We start from the raw sequence: 26,954 nt of genomic DNA on the forward strand, positions 1-26,954 counted from the left end.
AGACTATGGATGCTTTCGGAGAAGGCAATGGCACCCCACTACAGTACTCTTACCTGGCAAATCCCATGGACGGAGCCTGGTGGGCTGTAGTCCATGGGGTCGCTAGGAGTCGGACACGACTGAGCGACTTCACTTTCACTTTTCACTTTCATGCACTGGAGAAGGAAATGGCAACCCACTCCAGTGTTCTTGCCTGGAGAATCCCAGGGACAGGGGAGCCTGGTGGGCTGCCATCTCTGGGGTCGCACAGAGTCAGACACGACTGAAGCGATTTAGCAGCGGCAACAGCATGGATTCTTTGCCTTTGGTTTCTGTATCTAGGATTATTCTCCCATAATATATTGATCCAGCCCTGGGCTTCACAAAAGCGAGCCTTCTGACTGGGGTGGGGAAGTCCAGAGAAACAAACATCATTCTGGAAAAAGCCCATGGTGTTAATACAGTCTCCTTCCTAAACCATCCTGCCAAGATTTTTTCCTAAGCACCCAGCTCTCAGGTCTGTTTTAGGTCACTCTGATGGTAACCTCAACAATAAAAACAGCCTCACAAATGCAGGATCAGGAGGCTCCTTGCATGTATGAACCTGTCAAGTTAATCACAAGAGGCACATTTCCTTGAGATCATTACAAATAATTAGAATGAAAATATTTTTTGAATAAGGAGATAAGTCCAGCTGCAGGAGAAACATGTTCATTTCTTACATCCAAAAATTAAAACCCCATGTTCCTTTATAAGATCCGGGGCCTGTTGGAACAGGAAGATGCATTCCATCATTGCTTTGACCCAGGAAGGTTCTCCACTCCCTCCAGCCTCTGCTCAGAGACTCAGGCTGGCGGCATAACCATCTCTTCGTGCTCCTACAAGGGTGCTCCCCCAGGGAGGGTCTCTTCACTGACTTGGGTGTCCCACTTCTTAACCAGCATTTGGGAAATTTTCTCACCTATTCTCTAGAAATGAGGCCTGAGAAACAACTCCTGAAACTTTCCAACAGCAGTGTAGTTTCCTGAACGGAGGTGGCTGGAAGCCCCCTGCTGTCTCTGCACCTGCAAAGAGCTGGAGCTCTCAGATCCAAGTGATGGGAAGGGTGTGGAGGTCCCTGCCTCCCTCCCCACTCATTTTATAGTCCCCTTACCTCCTTTTCTCCCTCAATGCTCCTTGATCCCCTGAAGTTTATACCACATATAACAGCCAATCAATCAGCTGGAGTGCCTTCCTGGGGGCTCTCAAATACCAATAAATAAAAATCTCCTAGCTTTGCCTTCACACAGAACTTGATTTGGTGGCCCAGGAAAGGCTTCTTGGGAGAAACGCCTTGCGAATCTGATGGAATATTAGGTTAGTCAGGGAAAGGGGCAAGGTGAGGTGGGAGAAAAGTTCTAGAGAGAGGAAAGATTGTCACAGTGGCTAACATCACCCTAATACACATGTGCAGGGGTGAGAGACACAGAGAGTGGCACATTGAGAACCGAAGCCAGGCTCAGGAGGAAGAGAAGAGACAGAGAGAATAGCGATGGCTCCTTCCTATACCCTGAACCTAGGTCAGGTGCTTCTCTTCTGTGCTGGAGCAGACGTCCTAAACACCGCTCTCCAATAGAGTACTTATCAGACAATAGCAGAGATACCACCCAAACGCTGAAATCCCACCGAGTTTCCTTCCACAGTGTAGACTTATCACAGCCACCTGTCCCAACCCCCACTGCATCCACACAGGCCCTGTGGTTAGTTCTCACCCACGGGGTGTACCACTTTCAAACCAAGACATTTCAGAGGAATGGACCTCTTTCCCCTCCCCCCAGGGAGGGACAGAGTGTACACTTCAGCTCCAGGAAACTGCAAGACACCAGATGGAAAGAGTGCTGAGGCCTGACTCACCATGTAAAGGAGAGCTGCCTGCTGACCAAGAAGTCTGGCATGAGACTGTTAAGTGACAGAGAAATAATTTTGTGTTATGTTTTAAACACTAAAACTTGGGGGTTCAATTGTCACAGCAGCTAACATCACTCTAACGCGCAGATTAGGTAGCATTTACTTGTTTAATTGTATATAATCTCCTCTTGGTGATCAGTCAGTTCCGTCACTCAGTCGTGTCCAACTCTCTGTGACCCCATGGCTGCAGCACAACAGGTTTCCCTGTCCATCACCAACTCCCGGAGCTTGTTCAAACTCATGTCCATCAAGTTGGTGATGCCATCCAACCATCTCATCCTCTGTCATCCCCTTTTCCTCCTGCCTTCAATCTTTCCCAGCATCAAGGTCTTTTCTAATGAGTCAGTTCTTTGCATAAGGTGGCCAAAGTATTGGAGCTTCAGCATCAGTCCTTCCAATGAATATTCAGGACCGATTTCCTTTAGGATTGACAGGTTGGATCTCCCTGTAGTCGAAGGGACTCTCAAGAGTCTTCTCCAATGCCACACTTCAAAACCATCAATCACCTCTTGGTGATAGCACCCAGAAAAAAGTGGATATTAAACAAACGTTCTTTCAGTGAAAAATATTTATTTAATCGTTCACTTGATTAGAAGGAGGGCCTTCCCAGAATCCCTCAAATCCCTGAAGACAGAAAACATCTTACTTTGCCATAGAGCCAGCACACGCTCACGTACATACTCACACATACACATACCTGCACGCACACACCCCTGAACATCAACACCAAAGCCACAGACAATTCATGGCCAAACCTGCCCCGGCTGTCTTGTGATTCATGCGACAGCAAGGACCATCCTCGGAACAACCCTCCTGAGATTCTGTTCCCCACCATGGATATCTTACACAGCCAAATACCGCAAAAGAAAATTAGACTAGGAAAGAAAAAGTCATCATGAAAAATAATCCAGATTTCTCATGATCTCACCCGTGAGTCAGATTTGCGTTTGGGATAACAACTAACCAAGTAGACCAGAACAGTCTGTCTGCATGATGTCAGCCTGCCAATTTCAACAGAGCAGAGAGGGCACACTCCTTCAGTTGGCTTAAAAGGACAAATCTAGTGCACTTGTTTATTATTATTATTCTTTCAAAATTCCAAGGTGAAACAGCCTCCTGTTTAAAAATAACTCTCTTGGAAATCAAACTATAATTTTCTTTTAACTGCTGATTGCCAAGTACCTGCATCTTTCCATTTGAGCAGTACAGAGAAATGTCCTACAGGAGGTTCTTTGCTGTGCGACACTCAGAAAGCCGCCTCACCTCTCTGGGCCTGGATTTGTCCATTTATAAAATCTGAGTTTAAAATAGATGATCTGTAACAGTTCATGGAAGAAATAATTGTCAGTAGAAGGGAAACTGAATTTTTCAAGCCTTGGAAGCTGTTTAATATTCATAGAAATTATTCCTGACAGAAAAGGGTATTTTTGACGGGTAGCTTGATTTAGAGGAGTTTATTCGTTTAGGACAGAACGTGAGCTCCAAGGCACTACAGACATGAGTGGGTCTTTAGCGATGAGGGACAGGAATGGATGATTGTTCTCAACTAACAGGCAACATGTGGAGTACTGAGCTATGACTGCGTGTCAGGACATTTTCTTCTTTAAGAGATAAAAGAGACTTTAAGAATCATTAGACACAATTGCTTCATTCCAAGTGTGAAGAATCTAGGATCTGGAGCTGGACAGTGGCAGTGTCTGAACTAGAGCGGAGTCTTGGCTGCTGGTCAATTACTCTTTTCACTCAACCTTCCCCATCCTGCTTTACACCTTTCACAAGGACAGCGGCTATGATTTTGTCACTTGAAAAATCTCTCTGAAAAAAAAAAAAAAAAGCATTGAGAGAGACGTTGGTTATTCTATCCATCTTTAGGCTTGGGAATTGTTGCTGGATTTTATTTCCTCAATCCTTGCCTAACCCTCCAGCCTGTACATGAAGAACTCTGAGTACTGAAACAATAAGGTTGGGATCAGGTGAAAGATGAAGAAGTAATCATATACCTTGGAGCGTGTAAGAGGATAAGTGGTCCTTAGAGCTCTGGGGAGGGCAGCTAGCGAAGCCCACAAAAACATCCATTCACAGGTTATCTGCAAGGCGAGTCTCTATACCCAGGATTTTAGATCCTCAACTCAACCATCACCTCTGATCCCAGGTCCTGCCCACCTACTGACCTAAACTGACTGCCTCTCACTTTGATGTTTAACTGCTGTTTTTATCAGACTTCTGTTTCCCTCCAGGACATGGTATTGGAGGCAAAAATGAAAATATAAATATTAGCTTATAATCTTTCTCCACTTCAAGCCAGTCCCTCCCCTCCCCATATATGTGGCATCTCCTCCTTTTCTTTTAAGTTCCTAAAGGAAAACCCAGGATTTCTCTTCAGCACTGGTCACCCAGCTGATCAGTACTGTAGCAGCAACACAGACCCTCTGCATCTGGGACCTGCATGTCATTACAAGCCATTCTAAGTAAATGGAGGCATTAACCCTTTCTCATTTGCTCCTTCCCAAGACTCTGGGAAAAGGGCTTCTCTGGTGGCTCAGCAGTAAGGAATCTGCCTGCCAATGCAAGAGACTCAAAAGTGTGATCCCTGAGTCAGGAAGATCTCCTGGAGATGGAAATAGCAACCCACTCCAGTATTCTGGGCTGTAAAATCCCATGGACAGAGGAGCCTGGTGGACTACAGTCCATGGGGGTCACAAAAGAGCCGGACACAACTCAGCAACTAAACAACAACAAAGCCTCTAAGAAATGGAGGTGGTGACCTAGGAAGAAAATTGCATTTGTTTATTAGGATTGCTCGTTATAATGATAAAGCATGTGGAGAAACGGAGGGGAAGGTTAATAGGCCAATAAACATGGGGACATATTTAAGAAAAATTTAAGTTTCAAATGTATTAAAGTTCTGAATCCAAGAACAGCTCCTTTCTATTAGCTTCAAAGGTCTACCTGCTCTGTGAGCTGACTACACTCTACTGACGTCTGTTTCCAATACCGAATAGGAGGAGGCAGCTTCACACAAACAGTGGGCGGTGGGGACACAGTCAGCCCTGGAGGCCCGTCCCCAATACTGATCACTCAGCTGGATCATCTTGGGAAATTACCTGACTCTCGGGCTCCTGATTCCTCATCCATAAAATGGAGCTAATAATCTACTAGGAAGCAGAAATGAGAAGATGTGGACAAAGCAGACCGGAAGAACATATCAGCTGCTGAATTAAACCTCAGAGCTGGTAGAGGCATTAGAAGTCCCCCAGCCCAGCCCCGAAACAGTCCTCCAGCCTTCGCACACTGCCTACAGTGAAAGAAATTTACCACCTCTCAAGGCAGCCCATGCCACTTTGAGGCTCTAATAGTTTAAAAAAGATTTTCCCAACATGGAGCTGTCTCCCTTAAGATCCATGTCTGCCATGGATGTCTGTCCCTTAAATCAAATGTTTTGACCTTTGTTCTGGCTTCTGGACCTGAAATGAGAATAAGTCTTAGCAGTCCCGCCCAGGAAAGCCATTAGAATTATTCATTTGGCCACCTTATGGATTATAGTTGCAGACCTCCCATATGCAAGTATACAGAACCACAGAGAGGTGAGGGTGAGTCTGGATTTCTTGTCTGAGGGCTGGTTGAGGAGGTGCCATTGGCCAAGACAGGGAACGGGCAGGGGTTGGGGAGGCAGGCTCATATGGGAGAGGTGACAAGCTCAGTCTGGGATGCGATGTTCTGGAGTGCCTCAGAGTCCCCAGATGGAGGTGGAAGTGAGGCAGGAGGTAGATGCCCCCACCCCCACCCCAGGGTAAAGCAATTGGAGATTCATTCCCTATGGACCGAAACGTCAAGATAAGAATAGCAGGCCAATTAAGGGCTACGGCTAGGCCCTGTCCAGACCATATATTTCTCATTCTCAAAGTCAGGAGACCTCCCTGACCAAACATGTGCCATGCACAGAAAGGCTTCCTGGAGGTCAAAGGGGATGCTAAGCTACCCACAGGCCTGTGTGATAGGATTCATCTTGGCTAAGAGATGCCTGCGCATACATAGAAGGACCCTGAGATATACCAAATATGGATGGCGAACCAGGCAAATCAAAATGATTGGCCAAAGGAAACCCAGAAGAAATGCCCTATACACGTGATTTAAACTGCCATGAGGGGGTGACTGAGGGACTCGTCCCCCAGTCTGGCCATGTGTCGATCTACACAAGCTGTACTCTTTTTCCTCTGAATAAGAGGAACTTTTTTGTGGGAATTCTTTTCTGCAAAGCCGAAGGGCCAGGGCCCTTGTCATTTACCACTGGTCTGGTGGCTAGGATCTGGTGCTCACCCTCATGACTCAGCCTCAATCTCTCATTGGGAACCCAAGCCCTGCTCCACACCATTGCAGGCCGAGGCCACCCGAGATCAGTAGTAGGCACTGGACATGGAGCTCAGGAGGAGGCTGGAGGCTGGAGGCACAGATTTGGAGGGAAGTGTAGACAGGGGGTGAAAGTGGATGTGTAGAAGTGGAAAATGGGGCTGAAACTGCCCAGAGGAGGAATGAGAACATCGCTGCCTAAGAGGTGAAGTACAAACCAACCAAAAAGGAAGGGGGAATCAAAGTTGGTGCAAGAATAAGTGAAAGCACTCCGTGGAGAGCAGCTCAGCGAGAAGAGTAAGACCAGGCGTCCATTAAAGAGGCAGGAAGAATCCACGAAAGGAGTGGGAGCAGAGACGCTGGAGAACAGTGCTTCATAAAGGAGATGCTGGCCAAACAACTGAAGCACTGAAACCTCTCCACTGGATCTGGATGTAGAGGCCCATCAACTGTCACCAGGGACTTTCAACGGAGCGTCGGGAATGGAAACCAGATTGCATGGTCCATTGAGGGATCAATGAGAGCTGAAAGAAGTGAAAACAGCCAACACAGACCAAATCTTCAGATAATTTGACCGTTAAGGATATAAAGGCAGAGAGGACTTAATTAAAGAGGGGTGAGGTTTGCACATGGCAGAGAGGAAAGGCTTTTAGGCAGGGGGAGGGTAAAGACAGAGGGGAAAGAGTAGGCTGATTAAGCATGACCGTTAAGCTGAATCTGAGGGAAATGTTCAATAAAAGGAGGGAAATTCTCTCAGGCAAGAAGGAAAGCGCACAGGTCGGAGGTGGACAGATTGGAAGTGAGGGAGCAAGACTGAGGGAATTTTCATGGATTCTCTCTGTGAAGAAAACATTAAGGTCCCCAGCTTGAAGGGAGAGAGAAGGTCTCTAGGTAGGAGTTTGAGGGGGAGGGGTAGTCCAGGCAGTGGGGGGAACGGCAGGGAAAGCTGATGGGGGTCCTGTGAGACTGTCCACCTGCCTGCTGGCCTAGGAGGACGATGAGTTCAGAGGCCTTTATCCCGCAGCTGCGCCAATCAAAACAGATAGTGGTTTTTTTTCTCTTTCTCAGAAATTCTCAGCAATCAGGACACAGGGGCAGGAACTGACAGTGATTGAACTTATTTGGTGCGAGGATTTTGGGTGGTGAGGACAGCAAAAGGAAAGGAGTTGGAGAGTTTAGAGTATTGGGAAAGGAGTGTGTGAGGCGATGGTCCACAGGGGCATGGGATTAAAGGGAAAGGACTTGGAAGGCACCATCATCTTTCCTGAAAATCTCTCTCACCAACTTTCGAATCTTGGACCCTTGCTTCTGAATATGTCACTTTACACCACGTGCTGCCCAGAACGGTGCACAATAGTCTAGATGTGTGGGACCAGAGCAGAGGGTCCACACTGTTTCTGACCCCATCTGGGATTTACATTTATTTAATAGTCACATCAGAGTTTTGATGCACACTGACCATCCAGTCAAACAAACTGCCTAAATCTTTTACAAAAAGATCGTTATTACAGCAAATTCCTGACTGTCCTGTAATAAATGCAGTTGGCTTTTCAGACCACAGTGAAGGACCTTCACTTGAGCCCTTGGCTGATCTTGCAAAAGGTGGCCTATCCTATATGTCACTTTAGATTCTGATTCTGGTGTGAAACGAGGTCACTGTGCTTCTGGGATCTGGGTCATGAGCAAATGGGATAAATGTGTCATCTGCACCTTTATTCAAGTCATCGATAAAAACATTGAACAGCAGCAGGATAAATCCAATGGCAGAACTGTGTCAGACTCTCACTGCTAGAGCCCTCTCTCTGGATGGACATCAATCCATCAACCTCTTTGCACGGGCATTTAGCCAGTCAGCTACAAATCACCACATCACGCAACTGTCCAGTCCATGTTCCTCCATCTTGCCCACAAAGATATCACAAGGGACCATCCAAACACCTTGCTGAAAAGTCCAGATTCGTTATGTCAACACTTTCCCCATGATGTACCAATCTAGTAACCTTATCCCCACTGGATAAAAACACAATGCCCTTTTTTTTTGCTGTGTCTTATACACCTAATACCAGATGGAAATCACTTTATGACATTTTACAGCTTTATAACATTTCCTGTCTCACCATGACATCACTTTCCCCCAATCCTAGGGCTTCAAAAGGCCACAAAGGTGTTAAGACCTTAGTTTCTAAACCTTCCTTCTACTCACATAGATCCGGTTACCTGATCTCCCAGCCTGCTGAAATGAAGAATGTTAGCCTGAGAATGAGGCTCTAATAGAAAAGTCACCATTTCAAACAGAGAGAGAAGGGCTCCACACGGTGCCATCCTTTGCCTTGTCTCAGAGCTGCCAGCCAGCAGTTCCCAAAAGCTAGCTTAAATTTATTTCCTTGAATCTGATTTTGAAAATAAAGGCAAATGCGATTATATCTGAGCTTTCTTGGGTATGTCATTTTCAACCAGGGTACTGCGATCCTAGATTCTAAATCTTACAAGCTACGTATTTGGTTGTTTATGAGATGAGAAAGATACAGACCAATAATGTGTGCTGTGCTGCACTAAGTCACTTCAGTCATGCCCAATTCTTTGCAACCCTATGGACCATAGCCCACCAGGCTCTTCTGTCCATGGGATTTCCCAGGTAAGAATACTGGAGTGGGTCACCACACCTGTGGCTCAGATGGTAAAGAATTTGCTTGCAATGCAGGAGGCCCAGGTTCAATCCCTGGGCCAGGAAGATCCCCTGGAGAAGGAAATGGCAACTCACTCCAGTATTCTTGTCTGGAAAATCCCATGGACAAAGGAGCCTGGTGGGCTACAGTCCATGGGGCTGCAAGAGGCGGACAGGACTTAGCAACTAACACTCCTCCAAGGGATCTTCCTGATCCAGGGATTGAACCCACATCTCTTCTGTCTCTTGCATTGGCAGGGGGTTCTTTACCACTAGTGCCACCTGGAAAGCCCACAGATCAACACAACCCAGAGTTGAAAAATGCCAGAGTGCTTATGAAGGGTACAGTCCCTACTTACATCAAGAGTGACACGCTATCCCCTTGGCAATGCTCCTTGGAAGTTGCCGATACATTTAAAAAGGATAGTGCTGGGGATACAGAGATGAGAGTATGGCCAAGAGCCTGAGAGAGTTCACAGCCTAGCCTGGGAGGGCTAACACCAAAGAAAGACACTTTCACCTAAAGACTCACCAACCAGGGCAGCATGTGCTAGATGCCAAGAGAACATGCCAGGCAGCCTGTGCGCCAGACGTTCTGGGAGAGACTGCCAGCTGGAGGGTGAGGAGAAACACTCTTCAGAGGGAAGGAGACTTAGCCTGTGTCTTACATGATGGACAGAATCTAGGCAAGGGGTTGCGGGGCTTTCTGGGTGTGGGGGTGTGAAAAATGCATAGTCCATGCAGACAAAAGGAATTAAGCTGGATCCAAATTCCCTCTCACTTTTCAAATATATTCATGGGGCAGTGGTTCCAGGATTGCTGAGGATACCAGTATCAGAATATACTCAAGTTCCTTCTATAAACTGGCATAGTATTTGCATGTAACCCATGCACATTCTTCCTTATACTTTAAATCGTCTCTGTGTGCTGTGTACTTAGTTGCTCAGTCGTGTCGGACTCTTTGTGACCCCGTGGACTGTAGCCCACCAGGCTCCTCGGTCCATGGGGATTCCCCAAGCAGGAATACTGGAGTGGGTAGCCATGCCTTCCTCCAGGGGATCTTCCCAACCCAGGGATCAAACCCAGGTCTCCCGGATTGCAGGCAGATTCTTTACTGTCTGAGCCACCAGGGAAGCCCAAATCATCTCTAGACTGCTTATAATACCTAATACAGTGTAAATGGTTATAAGTATAATATATATACTGACAAATTCAAGTTTTGTTTTTTTGAGCTTTCTGGAATTTTCCATCAGCTATGGACTGAATCTGCACACACAGAACCCACAGGTACATGGATGGCAATAGCTGACAGTATAAAGAGAAAAGTCCAGTGGGGAAATTAACACAGAAAACACTTAATTCGGCAAGAGGGGGGTTTATGCCTCCAGGCGAAAGTCAGCAAGATCATGCAGGGATGAATGTCCACTACATTCCCTCTAAGAAGATGCTCTGATGAAATTTTTACACATAGCACAAACTTCATTAAAATCATCCCCTGAAATTTAGGTCTGGAGACTAATGGACTTTCTAAGAATGAACAACTTATGCCGAGCTCCACATCGGAATGACTCGGGGAGGGTTCAGAAAATATCAGTGCTGGTGCTCATCCCACCAATTATATCAGAATCCTCAGGGGCATCAATATTTAAATGAAAAATACCCGTGGTTCTACCTCATTCCCTCAACAGATTGCTTCCTGAGTGCCTGCTGTATGCCAAGCCTTGTTCTCACTGTTGAAGATATGAGTGAATCACATAGGTTCCCCCCTTCAGAAAAATAGCCTCATAAATTTTTCATTGCAGCGGTGCAGAGAAGGCAGAAAAGCAAATTGAGTCAGTAAAATATATGTTTAAAAACTGACAAGGTGCAAAGGAGAAAATAAAGCTGAGAAGGGGGATATGAAATCTCAGGCTGGGGCAGGGTGGCACAAAGACTTCACTGAAGGCAACATTTGAATCGAGACCTGAAGGAAGCAGCAAGTCAGCGATGTGAAAGAAGAACATGTCAGAAAGAGGGAACAGCAGGTGTGGTGACCCTGAGGCAGAGGTGTGCCAGGGTGGTGCGGGGCTTGAGCAGAGAGGGAATCAGGGAGGAAGGGAAGGGCCTGGTAGGTTAAGTAGTGAGTTTGGCTTTTACTCTGAGAAGTTTGAACAGAGCACTAATTTGATCTGATTTGTATTTTGAATCTGGAACCACTTGGCTGTTCTGCTGAGACTACGCCATATGGTGAAATGGAAGAGGTAAAAATTGAGCAGCGCCTAAAAGAGCCCACTTGAGAGATGAGGAACCAGGGATGAAGAGAGGCGATGAGGGACGGTCAGATTCTGGGTATATGTTGAAGGATTAACTGAAGACAAAGTATCTGGAAGGGGAAGGGATGGGAATCAGAAACTTACTTTTAGACGTTAAAGTCTGAGATGACTATTATCAGAGGTGTCAAGTAGGTAATACTATATGCAGGTGGCACGAGATGGAGATACAGTAGTGTGAATTCTTGGCTGATGGATGGTATTTAAAGCCATGAGAATGACTGACACCACAGACAGTAATCACAGAAAGAAAAGACAAGTGCAAATAATGAGTGCTGGGCCCTTCAGCAGTGAGAGATCAGGGAGAAGAGAGAAGGCAGTCAAGAAGATGGGGAAGGAATGCTGGCTGCTGAGTGAGGAGGAAGGTCTATACAGTATGGTATGCAGAGAGCCAAGGAAAGGATGCCTTTCAAGGATAAAGCAGGGATAAACCGTATGTATCATCAAATGCTTTGAAGGAGCAAGGGGAAGGCTGAGAATTAGCCCTTAGATTTAGCAATGTAGACGTCACTAGCAACCTTGATAAGAGCAGCTTGGGATGCACAGCAAGGAGGTGAATCACTTCTCTAGGAGGTCATGTTCTTGAACACAGCTTAGAACACACTGAATGCCTTCCTTCCCTGATAGAATGTAAGCGTTTAGCACATAGTAGGTCTGTATCTTATTTACTGAAGAAATGCCTCAGGGCTGTACAAGTGCAATGTTCATGAAATCACCTAAAATGATCAGTGTATAAAGTGGAAGTCTTTTCATTTGGAAAAATGTGAAGGAAAGATAACTCTCAACACACTTACATCAGAAGATTCATCTTCCCCTACATCTTAAATCATAACTAGCATGCCTCAGACTTGCTAGCTCTGCTATTAGGTGATAAATTTCTGAAGGGCAGGGCCGTTTCAGGCTTCAGGGATCTTCATGGATTAGCTGTAGGTATGACCTGAAATATATATTCCAGATTCTTCTCCCCACTCAGACATGCTGATCTGACACCAGTTTCATTCATTTAAAAAAATCTTCATGAAGGATATACAACAGGCCTGAGTCACAGCATCAAACAGGACGTGGCTTTGCCTGGAAGAACTTTCCAGTCTAGTTTCTGACCCACTGCTGACATCAACTCAAGAAGTGGTTCTGGTTTCACTTTGGACTGCAGTTCATATTCCCAGCCACAGATGATAGAGCATAACGTAACATCACCCAGATTTACATAGGCCTAGAAATATATCCCAAAGAAGGCGATGGCACCCCACTCCAGTACTCTTGCCTGGAAAATCCCATGGACAGAGGAGCCTGGTAGGCTGCAATTCACGGAGTCGCGAAGAGTTGGACACGACTGAGCGACTTCACTTTCACTTTTCACTTTCCTGCATTGGAGAAGGAAATGGCAACCCACTCCAGTGTTCTTCCGTAGAGAATCCCAGGGACGGGGGAGCCTGGTGGGCTGCCGTCTATGGGGTTGCACAGAGTCAGACACGACTGAAGCGACTTAGCAACAGCAGCAGAAATATATCCAGGAGTAAATATGCCTAAGGGGTTCTTAGCCAGTTCCAAGTCTCCACCAAAAGCAGGGTTCAGGAAGCTCACCATGTTCCTGAAGTAATGGTGTCTCCATTGTTTCTCCTCCACCCCCAAAGTTAGTTAAATAATTTGATGGGATTGGTAATTCTAACAACCTGAATTTTATTTATTTTTATCCCCCATGCATTGAATATGAAGTGTTTATATCTTTCTGTACATGTATTACTAAATAAATACTAGTTGTATGAAAAAGGAGGGGAAAAGTTGATTTGCAGCAGTGAGGACGAAGTACAAACTCTAGGAGAGAACAGAGCATCATTGACCATATTACCTCCTTCAAATGTCCGCTGAGCTTTCATAGTTTTCAGTGGTTTTATGGGAAGCTACCTACATTCTATCTGCTCAACCACCGTTAGCAAAGTTTACATGCTGGGTCAAGAGGAAGCTGGGGAGTAGCAGTTGAGAAAGAGTTAGGAAAAATAATAAGACCGACTATCCTAGAGTGCAGGTTCCAGCATGGATTTCAACCTATGGAAATCCAGGAAGACTTCTTGATCCAGCAAATGAGAGCTGTGGTGGGTGGTGCTATTCCACTCCAAAGAGCACACACAGTTGTACCTGGGCTCCATCGTGACTACCCATCTGCCTGTTAGCACAGTGAGCAGCTCCTCTTTGGTTTATGATTCAAATAAAGGAGACAGCTAATGAGTGACAGTTTACACGCACAACCCTCCGGGCAAAGTTCTGGTTACCATAACAAATCCCACTCATGACAGCAGTGGCAAAGCGCATGACGTATCAAATGGCTAGAGTTCTGCTTCCCTGCAGGAAGGCAGCTATATTTGCCAAATACACTCATCAGCCACTATAGTCCTTTCCACAAATAAAAGCCCAACCTACATCTGTGGGTCTTGGCCATCCTCACAATTACGATTTGCCTGAAAGAGTAGCTTTTTGTCTGATGTTTACTTATCGGGATGCTGATGTAATTCTCAAGATGGAACTTACTTTTAAAAGGAGGTCCAAGAGCAGGGAAGGAAATAAATAGCTGCTTTCTCATTTCTCCCAGTCTGCACGATTGGCAGAAGTTCCTCTGAGCCCCACATCCTGGCAAGAATACATCCTTTGGCCTCTTCCATGACTGACCCAAAACTGGTAACAGCGAAATAGACCAGTGTTTTAGCAAGACCCAATGCAGAGGGTCTTGCTATCAAGCAATCGAAAACCAGGGTCCATGCTCTCATCCTAAGGCTTTATCTACTGGAGGAGACAGGGAGACAGAAAAAAACAAACTACAGAAAGGTATATGAAAGGAAGACCAGGAGGAGGATGATCTCAGGGCTTCTTGTGAAGGCAAACAAATTCCACCTTTGCATTCTCCCTACAAAGAGGATCAGGATGCAACCTGGTCATCTCTGCCTTTCCTGTAAGCATTCAAGGAAAAGGGTTTAAACCATTAATTCTCCAGATGGATCTGAAAATGTCTTGAGCCTAAATTCCTAAGTGGAGAAAAAAAGAAATGAACTTCTTAACCGCTCAAGCTTAAGCCCCAGGGCCAACTTTTCAGGGAAATAATATATTGAGAATCTAAGTAAGTATATTTCCTCCCTGTGTTTTAACAATCTGTGTCCTGGGTTTCTGAGTAGAAAAATGAATGAGAAAACTCAGAGTTTGTAGAGATCCTAGGCAGTCCCTGCTTCTCAGAGACCTGGTGGAATAATGGATAAGAACATGGGCTTAGGAGACAGAGAGATTTGGGTTCAAATTCTTGTTCCAGCTCTTAACAGATATGCAACTCCAGGCAAGCAATTTAAACTTTCTAAGCCTACTTTTCATCATCTGGAACATAAGGATAACTGGGATCAGTGTCTGGAATATAATAATTGCTTTATTTGTACAACCAGCTATTTACTGAGGGCCTACTGTATACCAGGCAATGTTGTTAGCACTGGAGGTACAGCGAAAAGCACAATGTCCCTGCTTTGATGGAATTTACATCCCAACAGGTGAGATTAAATAATAAGCAAATAGAAAAACTTTATTTCTAATGAAACAAGAGTAACATGATACAGCATCTGGGGGATGGGGCCATTTTAGATTATATGATTGCGGAGAAGAAGGCCTCTGAAGGTTTGGAGGAAGAAGCTTCCAGAAAGGGGTAAGGCCCTCCTCTGGGATAGAGCCTGCTCTGTTCCAAAAAGGACAGTGTGTCTGGGCATAGACAGTGAGAGCACTGGGTGGGAACACAGGAAGTCACCTGAGAGGCAGGTGGGAGAAAAGGACCTGAATTATATTCAAATGGCAATGAGAAAACCCCTGGCTGAAGCTGCAGAGTGACTTGACTTGACTTGTGTGTTGAGAGGCCCTTCTGGCTGCTCTGAGAAGGAAGGACTAGGGGTCAAGAGTCCTCTTCTGGGGAGGCCCAGTTAGAGGACCGCGGCAGCAGGGCTCCAGGGACAAGGGGCAGCGGCTTCAGGTTGGAGCCTGCCGTGGAAGGTGGGAGCAGGAGGTGGATTCTGGGGGAAGGCCCACAGGACTCACACACTGACCTATTGAGTGTGAGGCAGACAGAAGAAAAAGGGGTGGCTTCTAGTTGAGGGAATGAGCCCACAAGGGGACGGTGGTGCTGTTTACTAAGAGGGGCGAAGGGAAGAACTGGCCTGAAGGAAAAGTCTCAAGGCTTCCATTTCAGTCCTGTTAGGTCTGAAGCACCCATTCTCTACCCAGGTGGGGATGTCAAGCTGGCAGTGAGCATGTGGGTCTGGAAGTCAGTGAGCTAGAGACATACATTTGGGAGGCAACATCACACATATGGTAGATGAGATCTCCCCAGAAGGGAGAATAACTAGAGAAAAGGACCCAAGGTCAAGTTTGAGGCAACAGCATAAAAAATGATTATTTGTTGATGTTGGTATAATTCTCATTATGCTGGGAAGTAGAGTGTTGATCAGTTACTATTATCAGTATCTTTTTACCCATCCACCCATCCTGCTATCCATTCATATCATAAACAATTAGAGAAGCACATTTACTGAGAGGCAGAGATGACAGATGGTTCCCCAACTTATAATGGTTCAACTTACAATTTTTCAACTTCCAGTTCAGTTCAGTTGCTTAGTCGTGTCTGACTCTTTGTGACCCCATGGACTGCAGCATGCCAGGCCTCCCTGTCCATCACCAACTCCCTGAGCTTACTCAAACTCATGTCCATTGAGTTGGTGATGCCATCGAACCTTCTCATCCTCTGTTGTGCCCTTCTCCTCCTGCCTTCAATCTTTCCCAGCATCAGGGTCTTTTAAAATGAGTCAGCTCTTTGCATCAGGTGGCCAAAATACTGGAGTTTCAGCTTCAACATCAATCCATCCAATGAACACCCAGGACTGATCTCCTTTAGGATGGACTGGTTGGATATCCTTGCAGTCCAAGGAACTCTCAAGAGTCTTCTCCAACACCACAGTTCAAAAGCATCAATTCTTCGGCGCTCAGCTTTCTTTATTGTCCAACTCTCACATCCATACATGACCACTGGAAAAACCATAGCCTTGACTAGATGGACTTTTGTTGACAAAGTAATGTCTCTGCTTTTTAATATGCTATCTAGGTTGATCATAACTTTCCTTCCAAGGAGGAACTGTCTTTTAATTTCATGGCTGCAATGATCTGCAGTGATTTTGGAGCCCCCAAAAATAAAGTCTGCCACTGTTTCCACTGTTTCCCCATCTATTTGCCATGAAGCGATGGGACCAGATGCCATGATCTCAGGTCTTAGTTTTCAACTTTACGATGGTACAAAAGTGATACCCAGTCAGTGGAAACCACACTTCGAATTTTAATCTTTTCCTGGGCTAGCGATAAGCTGTTATGACAGTCTCTGGAGATGCTGGGCAGTGGCAGTGAGCTGCAGCTCCCAGTCAGCCATGCCATCACCAAGGTAAACAACCAATACAACCATTCTGCACCCTTGTAACCATTCTACTTTCAGTACAGGATTCGATAAATTATATGAGGTGTTCAACACTTCAAATAAAATAGGTTTGCGTTAGATGATTTTGCCCAGCTTTAGGCTAATGCAAGTGTTCTGAGCACATTTAAGGTATGCTAGGCTAAGCTGTGATGTTTGGTAAGTTGGGTGCATTGAATACATTTTTGACTTATGGTATTTACAATTTACAGTATTACTATGATGAGTGTATTACAATATGTAACCGTATTTGTATTACAGGGGCTTCCCTTGTAGCTCAGTGAGTAAAGAATCCACCTACAATGTGGGAGACTGGGGTTCAATCCCTGGGTCGGGAAGATCCCTGGAGAAGGAAATGGCAAGCCACTCCAGTATTCTTGCCTGGGAAATCCCATGGACAGAGGAGCCTGGTGGACTACAGTCTATAGGGTCGCAAGAGTTGGACATGACTGAACCACCACTACCACACTGTAAGTCAAGGAAGATCTGTAGTTCAAGAACACAAGCTCTAGAACCAGACTGCTCTACTCAAATCCTGGTTCCACAAACTAAATCCTGGTTCCACAAACTCCTGTAACCTTGGAGAACGTGGCGAACCACAATACTCCATCGGCAAAAGGGCACATAGTGGGTTAAATGGTGACTTTGAAAAAAAACGTGTTCATGCCCTGGTACCTGTGAATACGACCTTATTTGCAGATATAATTAAATTAAGGATCTTGAGATGAGATCATCCTGAATTATCCGGTGGCCCAAAACCCAATGACAAGTGTCCTTATAGGAGACGTGTGAGACAAAGACATGCAGACGTAAGAGAAAACACGACTGCACAGAGCAGAAGGTGGTGTGAACAGAGACGGAGACAGGAGTGGGCCCGCCACAGGGGTGCTGACAGCCCCCAGAAGCCGGAAGAGACCAAGAAGGCTCCTCCCCGAGAGCCTCCAGAGGGAGCATGGCCCTGCTGACACCTGACTCCAGACTTCTGACCCCCAGAACCATGAGAGAATAAACTTCTGTTGTTCTAAGCCACCAAGTTTGTGGTCATTTCTCACAGCAGCCTTAGGAAACAAACATGGGGATGATAACAGCATGAACCTCATCGGATGGTTATGAGAAGGAAATGAATTAATACGTTTAAAAGTGTCTAGAACTGTGCCTGCCAACTAGGGAACGTCCAAACAACGTTCATTTAGCCCCATGTACTGAATATTGTGTTGGATCCTGAGGGCTTCCCTGGTGGCTCAGACGGTAAAGAATCCGCCTGCAGTGCCGGAGACCTGGGTTCCATCCCTGGGTTGGGAAGGTCCCCTGGAGGAGGGCATGGCAACCCACTCTGATATTCTTGCCCGGGGAAATCCACAGGCAGAGGAGCCTGGAGGGCCACAATCTATGGGGTCACAAAGAGTCAGACACGACTGAGTGACTAACACTGAGGAGTGCGGATTCAGAAGAGTATGAAGAAAAGGGCCGATCATCTCCCGAGACCCTCAAGAGATAGACTGTGTCCAGGATGCTGAGCAGGTGAGGGGCCAGAAGGCGAGAAGGGTGCTCAGGTACCGTGGGTGATTCCTGGGTGCCCGTGCCTGAACGCTGCTCCCCAGCCATCACCATAATGAAATCAATAAGCCTCACATCTGCTCAGATTTGAAAGATGAGTAGCAGATCCAGAGAGGAGTTAATGCAATCCTTTCCGGCACCTTCCACCCCCCGAGCCGTCTCACTGCCTGCTCTCTCATGAGAATCCGTGCTGATGGGGACACTTGGAGCATATTTTCTGGGGACAGCTGTCTCTTCTGTCAGCCTAATGATACTGGGAATAACGGTGACCAGGGCGGGGCTGGAGTGGAGAGTGGGCAGCAGACAACTTGAGGAAAGTGATGCCAAAATTATACGCTGAGTGATTTTGTAATAATATTTGCATGGTGTGTTAGCTTTAGAAGTTAATTTTCTTCACCAAGAGACCCATATAGCACACCCTAGTTTTACCCCAATCTCTATAAAATACACTGTGTCAAAAAGGGGGGTTGGGGAATCCAAGTGAAACACAGCTGAAATCAGACATTCTATAAGTGTCCATTGGCCAACACGCCAAAATGTAAAGAGTTTGTTGACATCTGGCTTTATTAAAATTGGCTCCATCCTCATCTTCATGGGTGTAAAAAAAGAAATGCTCAAACACCAGAAGAGATTTTATAATTATATGTGATCACCTGCATTGCAAATATAAGCAGGGTCAGGAACCACTTAATATTCTTTAGAGGTAAGAGCATTACCGGGTGTTCAAACTTGTTTACACCAACCCCAGACAGCATGGCTAACAGAGAAAGGGTCTTGTGGAATACCGAAATTCCAACAACATTCCAAGATTCATAAATAGGACAAGCACGTTCTCATTAGAAGGCATCTACAGAGTGCTGGAGGGCTTCCCTGATGGCTCAGTTGGTAAAGAATCTGCCTGCAATGCAGGAGACCCCTGTTCTATTGCTGGGTTGGGAAGATCCGCTGGAGAAGGGATATGCTACCCACTCTAGTATTCTTAGGTTTCCTTTGTGGCTCAGCATATGAAGAATCCGCCTGCAATAAGGGAGACTTGGGTTCGATCCCTGGGTTGGGAAGATCCCCTGGGGAAGGGAAAGGCTACCCACTCACTCCAGTATTCTGGCCTGGAGAATTCCATGGACTGTATAGTCCATGGGGTTGCAAAGAGTCGGACACGACTGAGCGACTTTCACTTTCACAGAGCACTGGGGGTTTCCCAGGTGGCACTAGTGGTAAAGAACTCGCCTGCCAATGCAGAAGACGTAAAGAGACATGGGTTTGATCTCTGGGTTGGGCAGATCTCCTGATGGCAACCCACTCCAGTATTCTTGCCTGGAGAATCCCAAGTATAGAGGAGCCTGGCAGGCTCCACAGGGTCGCAAAGAGTCAGACATGACTGAGTGACTTAGTATGCATGCATGCACACATGCAGAGCACTAGTCTTTGCTGAAAGGGACAAAAGAGCCAGTGTTTATTCCATCTTCCTCCCTAGATATCCCCAGCAGCTCATCAGGGGTGACAGCAGCCAGACAGGGTCCCCAGGGAGCCAGCCTCCCAGGCACTGTCTCTCTTCCCACCACCTGCCTCTAGATGCCCAGAGGCCTCTCCTGTCAGGCCGTCTAGTGCCCCCACCCTCTACTGAGAACATCCTGATCCAAAATTACCCTCCTCCCAGCCTCCTCCCGGCAGAGCTTGTATTCCTGCAGTGGGCAGGTCTCAGCCTGGGAGAGGGCTTTGGGTTTCACGGCTCTTAAGTATGGGAGGAGTCTTCTCTGCACTGCATCTGTGCATCTTGATGTTTAGCAAAGCAGGATGATGAACCCTTGGAAGCCAGAGTGTATGTGTTTTAACTCAAACAATTGAGTTAAGGTGGCAGTGTTAGCTAAGGTCAAGTGCAGGCAAGGCCAAGTGCTAGAGGTATCAGATGCTGATAAAAAGGGAGACCATGAGTAGCTCATCCAAATCTACTTCTACTCCTGCCAAAGTCCTCCAGGGCCGCAGTCTGGAGCTTCATTCTATTAAGGGCCACACACACATCACAAAAGCCCCTCTTCAGGAGGCTGCTCAAATGCCACGGGTCCATTCTGCAATGTGTTAAATTTACTTCCACCTGATGGCAAGGGATTAGATTAGGTTCCTTCAGGGATTTGCAAATCCTTCAGGGTATGTGTTTTTTTTTTATAATCCTCATGTGGATAGCTAAGCATTTCAGGCTGCTTAAGGCAACAAAACTTTCCCTCTCTCTCTGCTATTATTTCATTTAAAGCCGCGACGTGGATGTGGGCAAAATGAGTCCTCTTTTTTCCCCAAACCCTGCTTCTCCCAAACCCCTCTGCATGTTACAGTGTTCGATGAGCCACATAAACACTTTAAAACCTACAAGCAAATAATCTAAGAATAACTCAATCAGCCAGATGTTCCATGCTTGCTGGTTTCATCAGACTGCTTCATAAAGAGAGTTAATTCTGAAGTTTCTGATTCTCTGCGAGTCACCAGTCTCAGCAAGAGACCAGTCACCATTCACTCAGTGTATTTGTGTAGGTAATACGTGCACCCCAAAGCCAGCGGCTCTCAAAATGGGGACTGTTTCCCAGCCCCAGTGAGAATGTGGGGAGGCGAAGATGTTATTGGCATTGGAGAGAGGGCCCAGCCAGGGGCAGGCCTCTTCCCAGAGCTGGAAAGACTTAAAAGACAAATGTGTCTTCTCCGCACACTTAGTGCCTCAACAAGCCAGCTCTCGACTCGGCCGCCTTATCAGACCACAAAGGGCCTCTTCAACTATTGAGTTCTCAAACCGTAAATGCTCCCAGTGTTTTCCTGAACACATTTGTAAATAGAATGCTGAGCTCTTTAAATCAGGGGCCATTCAAATCTAAATCAGATGCCCTACCTGGTTCAAATCCTGTCTCTGCCCAGAGCTGCAGAATCCTGGGGGAAATGTATTCTTTCCAAGACCAGCCTTTTTTTCCATTTCTAGAAGATGGTTATTATAAAGATCAAGGATGGAAAAGTTTTAAATGCCATAAAAGGATCTATCATTTTATGTGGAACCTATGCATAAGTCTAATTGACAACATAATCTAGATACAGACTATCCAGTTGGAAAAATATATCAAGGATAATCTGAGTACATATTTTTATACTTCTCTTTCCTTAAAAAACATTCTGCACATTTTCCCCAAATATCATTTAATTTGGCACACATCTATTGAGTAATTCCTAAATCAAGTTAAGCGCTCCTTAGCCTCCCCTCCTTATGAAGGAGTGAGAATATTTACCTAATCTTTCTAAGTATAACAAAGAGCCATTAATAAAACCAAGGGGGTACACAGACTGTGACTTCCTCCTCACTCACCTGCATCTTGCCATTGAAAGATGATGGTTCCCAGACTGAGCAATTTAGACTGTGATTCTAGCTCTGTGTAGTCTGCTAGTCGCTAAGTCATGTGCAAATCTTTGTCACCCTGTGGACTGCAGCCCACCAGGCTCCTCTGTCCACGGAATTCTCCAGGCAAGAATACTGGAAAGGGTTGCCATTCCCTTCTCTAGGGGATCTTCCCCACCCACGCATCAAACCCAGGTCTACTGCATTGCAGGCAGATTCTTTAACGTCTGAGCCACCAGGGAAGCCCCCATGTGATTCTAGCTCTGGTTGTACTGAAATGAGGTGAGTTCTCTGTTTTTCTGGGCCTCAGGTTCCCGGAATGCAGGAATTAGCAAATCTGATAGTACTGCCCCTTCCAGAAACCACTGAGGAGAGGAGAGACCCTCCAGGATCCCCCTGGTTTGGGCCCTGCCAACTTCACCATCGCATCAGAGAGGGTATGATAACATCTTTCATCCAGAGAGAAAGAAAGCTCCTGTTGGGTCTACTAAACAGTCCTGTCTCTGCATTCAACTGGGCTGTCATTGACTCTGGCGAGAGGTTTATCCATTTCTCAACACACCCTCATTGGGACCCAAGACATCCCAGGAGTTATCACTGAGACACAAGCATATCTCAGTATCTCTTTTTACTCCTCCTAAGAATAACCCTGAAAAATAGCTCTTCTACCAACTTTGCACATGAAGAAACTGTGGCTCCAAAATTTCAAAACATCTGGCCAGTAAGAGGTTCCAGACAGTTCTCTGACCCCAATTCCACACTCCGGCCTTTCCCTCTGGGCTGCCTTTGCACAGGAGCCAGGTTCATCCCCTGTCAAAGTGGCCTGCCCCCCAAGCTCCCAGCCTGACACAGTGCCCTCCTGACTGTCGGCAGGCATCCCTGCTCTTTTACCAAGGCTGACACTCCCCTTCGCTGCGGTGCAGGCGCCTCCAGAACCTCACCCCACCTCTGCTCCCCTCCTACCTTCCAGGGAAGGCAGATGGCAGCTCTCTTCTTTCTCTGCACCTGCTCCTGACACTTCTGGCCTCTTCCTTCCCAAAGACTCCATTTCTTGACTCCATTCTTTCCCACTTCTCTTTTGTTTACTAAACACGCCTGGGGACTCTCCTGAATAAAGCTTCCCTTAAACCTCAAACCTTAACACCTCCTCCAACTAGTCTCCTGTTATTTTCAACTGGCATGCTTCTGGATTCAGCGTCTATGCTCCCCACTTCCACTGTCTTGGCAACCACTCCATCCTTCATCCCTTGCAAGCTGGCTACCATGGACACCCCTCACATATGCTGTTCTCAGTCTCTGTCGATGGCTGATTCCCATCATCCTCCTGAGACGCTGGCCTTCTTACACATTCCTGCCTGCACCTGTCCGCCCACTCTCCTCAGGAGGCTGCCTGCCGAGCATCCTACTTGATAGTTTGGACACATTTCTGAGGGCAGAAGAAAGAGGTTAAAAACTGTCAAGTCTCCAAGTCTGTCCTGTTAATGGGATTCAGCCTCTCCTTGGGCTTGCTCCTGACCTTTTGTGGGTTTGTCTTCTTCAGGATATTTCTCCTTGTGGAAGATGCAGAAAGAGGAACCTGGGGCCACCTTCCAACAGGAACACCCCCCCTTCCTCCCACCATAGTCTGAGTCACTTGGGCCCACATGATCTAGGCCAGTGAGCATGCACAGTCTGCGTTACCTTGTGCAGCCCACTAGTTCTGGAACTTTCAAGCCAGGCTTGGGACAACAGCCTACAGTACAATCAGCTGGCGCAATGGAGTTGCGGGCGGGCAGTATCTGGAGTGTAGACTCTGTCTTTCTCCTTGTCCAACCTGAGCAAATTGGGTGGGTGACTGACTGGTCTAGGCCTTTTCTGGGCATGGATAGGATAAGGTTCTAAAGAAACAGGTCCAGGACTTCCCTGATGGTCTGGTGGTTAGGACTCCATGCTTCCAAAGCAGGGGGCACAGTTTCGATCCCTGGTTGGGGAACTAAGACCCCACATGCCATGCAGTGTGGCCAAAAGCAAAAAAAAGGAACAGGCCCGGGCAGCATGATGAATGTGCAAAGGGGGCTCTGTAGAGCGATGGACCAAAGGCAGACTGCTTTACGTCTCCTGGGAGAGGGAGAGGCAGAGAATTCACACTTGGAGCTGGATCTTGAAAAATAAGAACTGTTCATCAGGAGGACCAGGGGAGAAAGGATATTCCAGGACCTCAGTCTCCCACTACCACCCAGGACAGCAGCCTACAGGCTGAGAGGAGGACAGGTCAGGAGCACTATTGCATGTGTGCGTGTGGGGGACATGGCAGGAGCGAAGTCTGAAGATGGGCAGAGGACTGGGACTTCGTCCCACGGGTCCTGGGAGCCATGGATAGGTTTTACACGTAGAGGCCATCAGTAGACCTTTGCGACTGATTAAATGTGGGAGAAGTCAGAGGGAAAAGTCTGAAGGGATTTCTCCAGGTTTCTGGTTTGCTGACTGTTAAAACTCTAAACCCCTCCACTTCAGCCAACTGTGTATTCTGCCCCTCACCTGCAGGTGACGTCTGTTTCTTCTTCACTCCCAGGCTAAGTGGTGCCCATACTCCAAGCCCATCACTGATGAGCCTTTCCTTTCTTCCAAGCCCACTGCCACCCACCAGCTCAGACCTCCAATACATTCTGCCCCCCGTCTTATTACCAGAAGCTCACCCAGCTCCTCACCTCTCACTTCTCCCCAGTCCCAATTCTTCCTGCAAGAGAGCAGACTAATCTCCTAGAGCACATAGCTCCTCCATTAAGCTTGTCAGATCCCCTCAGTCAAAATGGTTTATTTCTCCACCATCCTCCCAAAATGTTCCATCAGGATCATTCTTCAGGCACTTTGTTCATTAGATCATCCCTTCATCCCTTCACCCAATAAACATAGGTTGTCTATACATGACACATGGACACGGGTTTGCATAGAGCTCTCAGTGTACATCTCACATCTCCTGACACGTTGAAGCTCTGATAGCAAGGAGGGCACCTCTGTCACCTACGCACGTCCCCAGGAACCTCTAAGACCCTGTGCACAGCAAACCACAGGTACTCCAAAAATGGCTGAACTGAATGGAGAAATTATTGTGTTTCCTTAAAGAGTAAACTGACTTCAGTGCCTGCAAAATCAATTTCAATGATAGAGATTTAAAGCAGAATTCAGTATTTTTCCAGGATCATATTAACTATGTTAGTTAATTCAGTCACTTCATAACTATGTATGTTAGTGTCAGTTGCTTCAATCATGTCCACCTCTTTGTGACCCCGTGGACCACAGCCCACCAGGCTCCTCTGTCCATGGGGATTCTCCAGCCAAGAATACTAGAGTGGGTTGGCATGCCCTCCTCCAGGGGATCTTCTTGACCCGGGATTGAAGCCACATCTCCTGTGTGTCTCCTGCCCTGCAGGTGGATTCTTTACCTCTGAGCCAGGGCAGCCCTAACTATGTTAAAGTACATTTCTACACTTTATATGGGGCTTCCCTGGTGGCTCAGAAGGTAAAGCATCTGCCCGCAATGTGGGAGACCTGTGTTCGATCCCTGGGTCGGGAAGATCCCCTGGAGAAGGAAATGGCACCCCACTCCAGTACTCTTGCCTGGAAAATCCCATGGACGGAGGAACCTGGTAGGCTACAGTCCACGGGGTTGCAAAGAGTCCAACACTACTGAGGGACTTCACTTTCATTGTATGTACTTTACATGGTTCTGATTCTTCCTTTCTCAGCACCTGCCACTCCCTTACTCCTACATCTGGCTCTGCACTCCGCACCGCCCCCACACTGTGGTTATTAGTGGAGTAGCAGGTTTGGGGCCCATTCTAGTGGAAGAAGGAATTGAGGAAGCTAAAACTACCACTTCCAGGCAACGGTATGTTCTGGGACACTCTATTCTGCCCCTAAAAGCAGACGTCTTACACCACATCTGCCAGCCGGTTCCTACTCGACCCCCACTCAGAAGTCACAGACCAGAAAAGCTAACCCTAGTGTAGGTAGAAAACCAGGTCCCTAGAGCCCAAGTTCAGAGCAGACTGAGTTGGGGAGGCCTCACTGGGGAAGGACCAACAGCCCGGAAGGTCCAGCGGGGGCTCTTGTAAAAGCAGACCCAGAATATGAGTTTCTGCAACCACCTCTATCATGACTTGTCAAGAAAAACATATCCATACAAAGCGCTTGGCCTCTGTGAAAGGCTCAGTCATGTCTGACTCTTTGCGACCCCACGGACTGTAGACCGCCTGGCTCCTCTGTCCATGGAATTCTCCAGGCAAGAATACTGGAGTGGGATGCCATTCCCTTCTCCAGAGGATCTTCCAGACCCAGGGATCAAACCCAGGTCTCCCGCATTGCAGGCAGATTTTTTTTTTCCCATCTGAGCCACCAGGGAACCCCATAGTGGCTCAGATGGTAAGAGGCAAGAGCCTGCGCAAGCTGCAAGAAGCTGCTCCTTTCCCCAGCACTCCTCCACCTCCAGTCCCAGGGCACGTCTGCAGCTGTGGAATGCCCTCATGCCTGCCATTCCAGCCTGTGCCAGACCTTGTCCTCTTCACACTCCAGTGTCCCCTTATCAAGGTCTTGGCACAGATCAGGGCTGCTGAGGACAAGCTTCTGTCAACTCCAGCCAGGGACCCTAGACCCTCCCGCACCCAATTCAGCACAGCAGGAGGACAACCAGCCCAAAGATCTAAAACCTCAACACACACTGGAGAGCAAGGGAGAGAGAAAAGAGGAGAAAGAAGGCCAGGTTTGCGGAGGACCTGGACTTCAGGGGGAGAGAAGGCCCAGCAGGATTTTCCCAACTGCAGTTACCCATCTCTCTGGCAGACACCAGTACCTCCCAAAGATGCCCTTGCTCTTCGCGCGCCCTGCCCTGGCGCCGCGTGTCTCTTCTCCAGGCAGGAAGGGGGCAAGAGATGAGTAGGCGCGGGAGGTGCTCAGGTGCTGCCTTGATCCCCAAGGCAGAACCTGAGGCCAGAGCACCTGAGTACCTCCGCCCGAGAGGAGACCTGGCGATGGCCGGGGGATGGGGATCCAGGGCGCGCGCCCGGGCAGGGGCTTCAGGCCCTGTCCTGAATGTGGCCGGCAGTGCGTCTCGGGTTGTCCCCGCTGTCCCCAGACCGTTCCGTCCGGCCCTCTTCCCGCGGCCGCGTCCTCCCTGCCCCCGGCCGGATGAACCCGGAGTTTGCACCGCCCAGTGTGGGACCGGGGTTCCGCGCCCCTACTCATCGCCTCCCTGGGGCTGGGATTCCGGCACCTGGATTTGTCACTAAACTTTCCTGGGCGCACGAGGTTTCGGGGGTGCCAAGCCTC

The 26,954-nt window shown here is 47.3% G+C and overlaps 1 protein-coding gene across 6 annotated transcripts in view; it reads right to left on the reverse strand.

Annotated features, from left to right (window-relative positions):
• PDZD2 (PDZ domain containing 2) overlaps positions 1–26,954 on the reverse strand; it is a 403,122-nt gene that overhangs the window by 375,952 nt on the left and 216 nt on the right. The window lies entirely within an intron of this gene.

This window comes from Bos indicus, chromosome 20 (assembly GCF_029378745.1).
Source record: "Bos indicus isolate NIAB-ARS_2022 breed Sahiwal x Tharparkar chromosome 20, NIAB-ARS_B.indTharparkar_mat_pri_1.0, whole genome shotgun sequence".
Lineage (NCBI taxonomy): Eukaryota > Metazoa > Chordata > Mammalia > Artiodactyla > Bovidae > Bos > Bos indicus.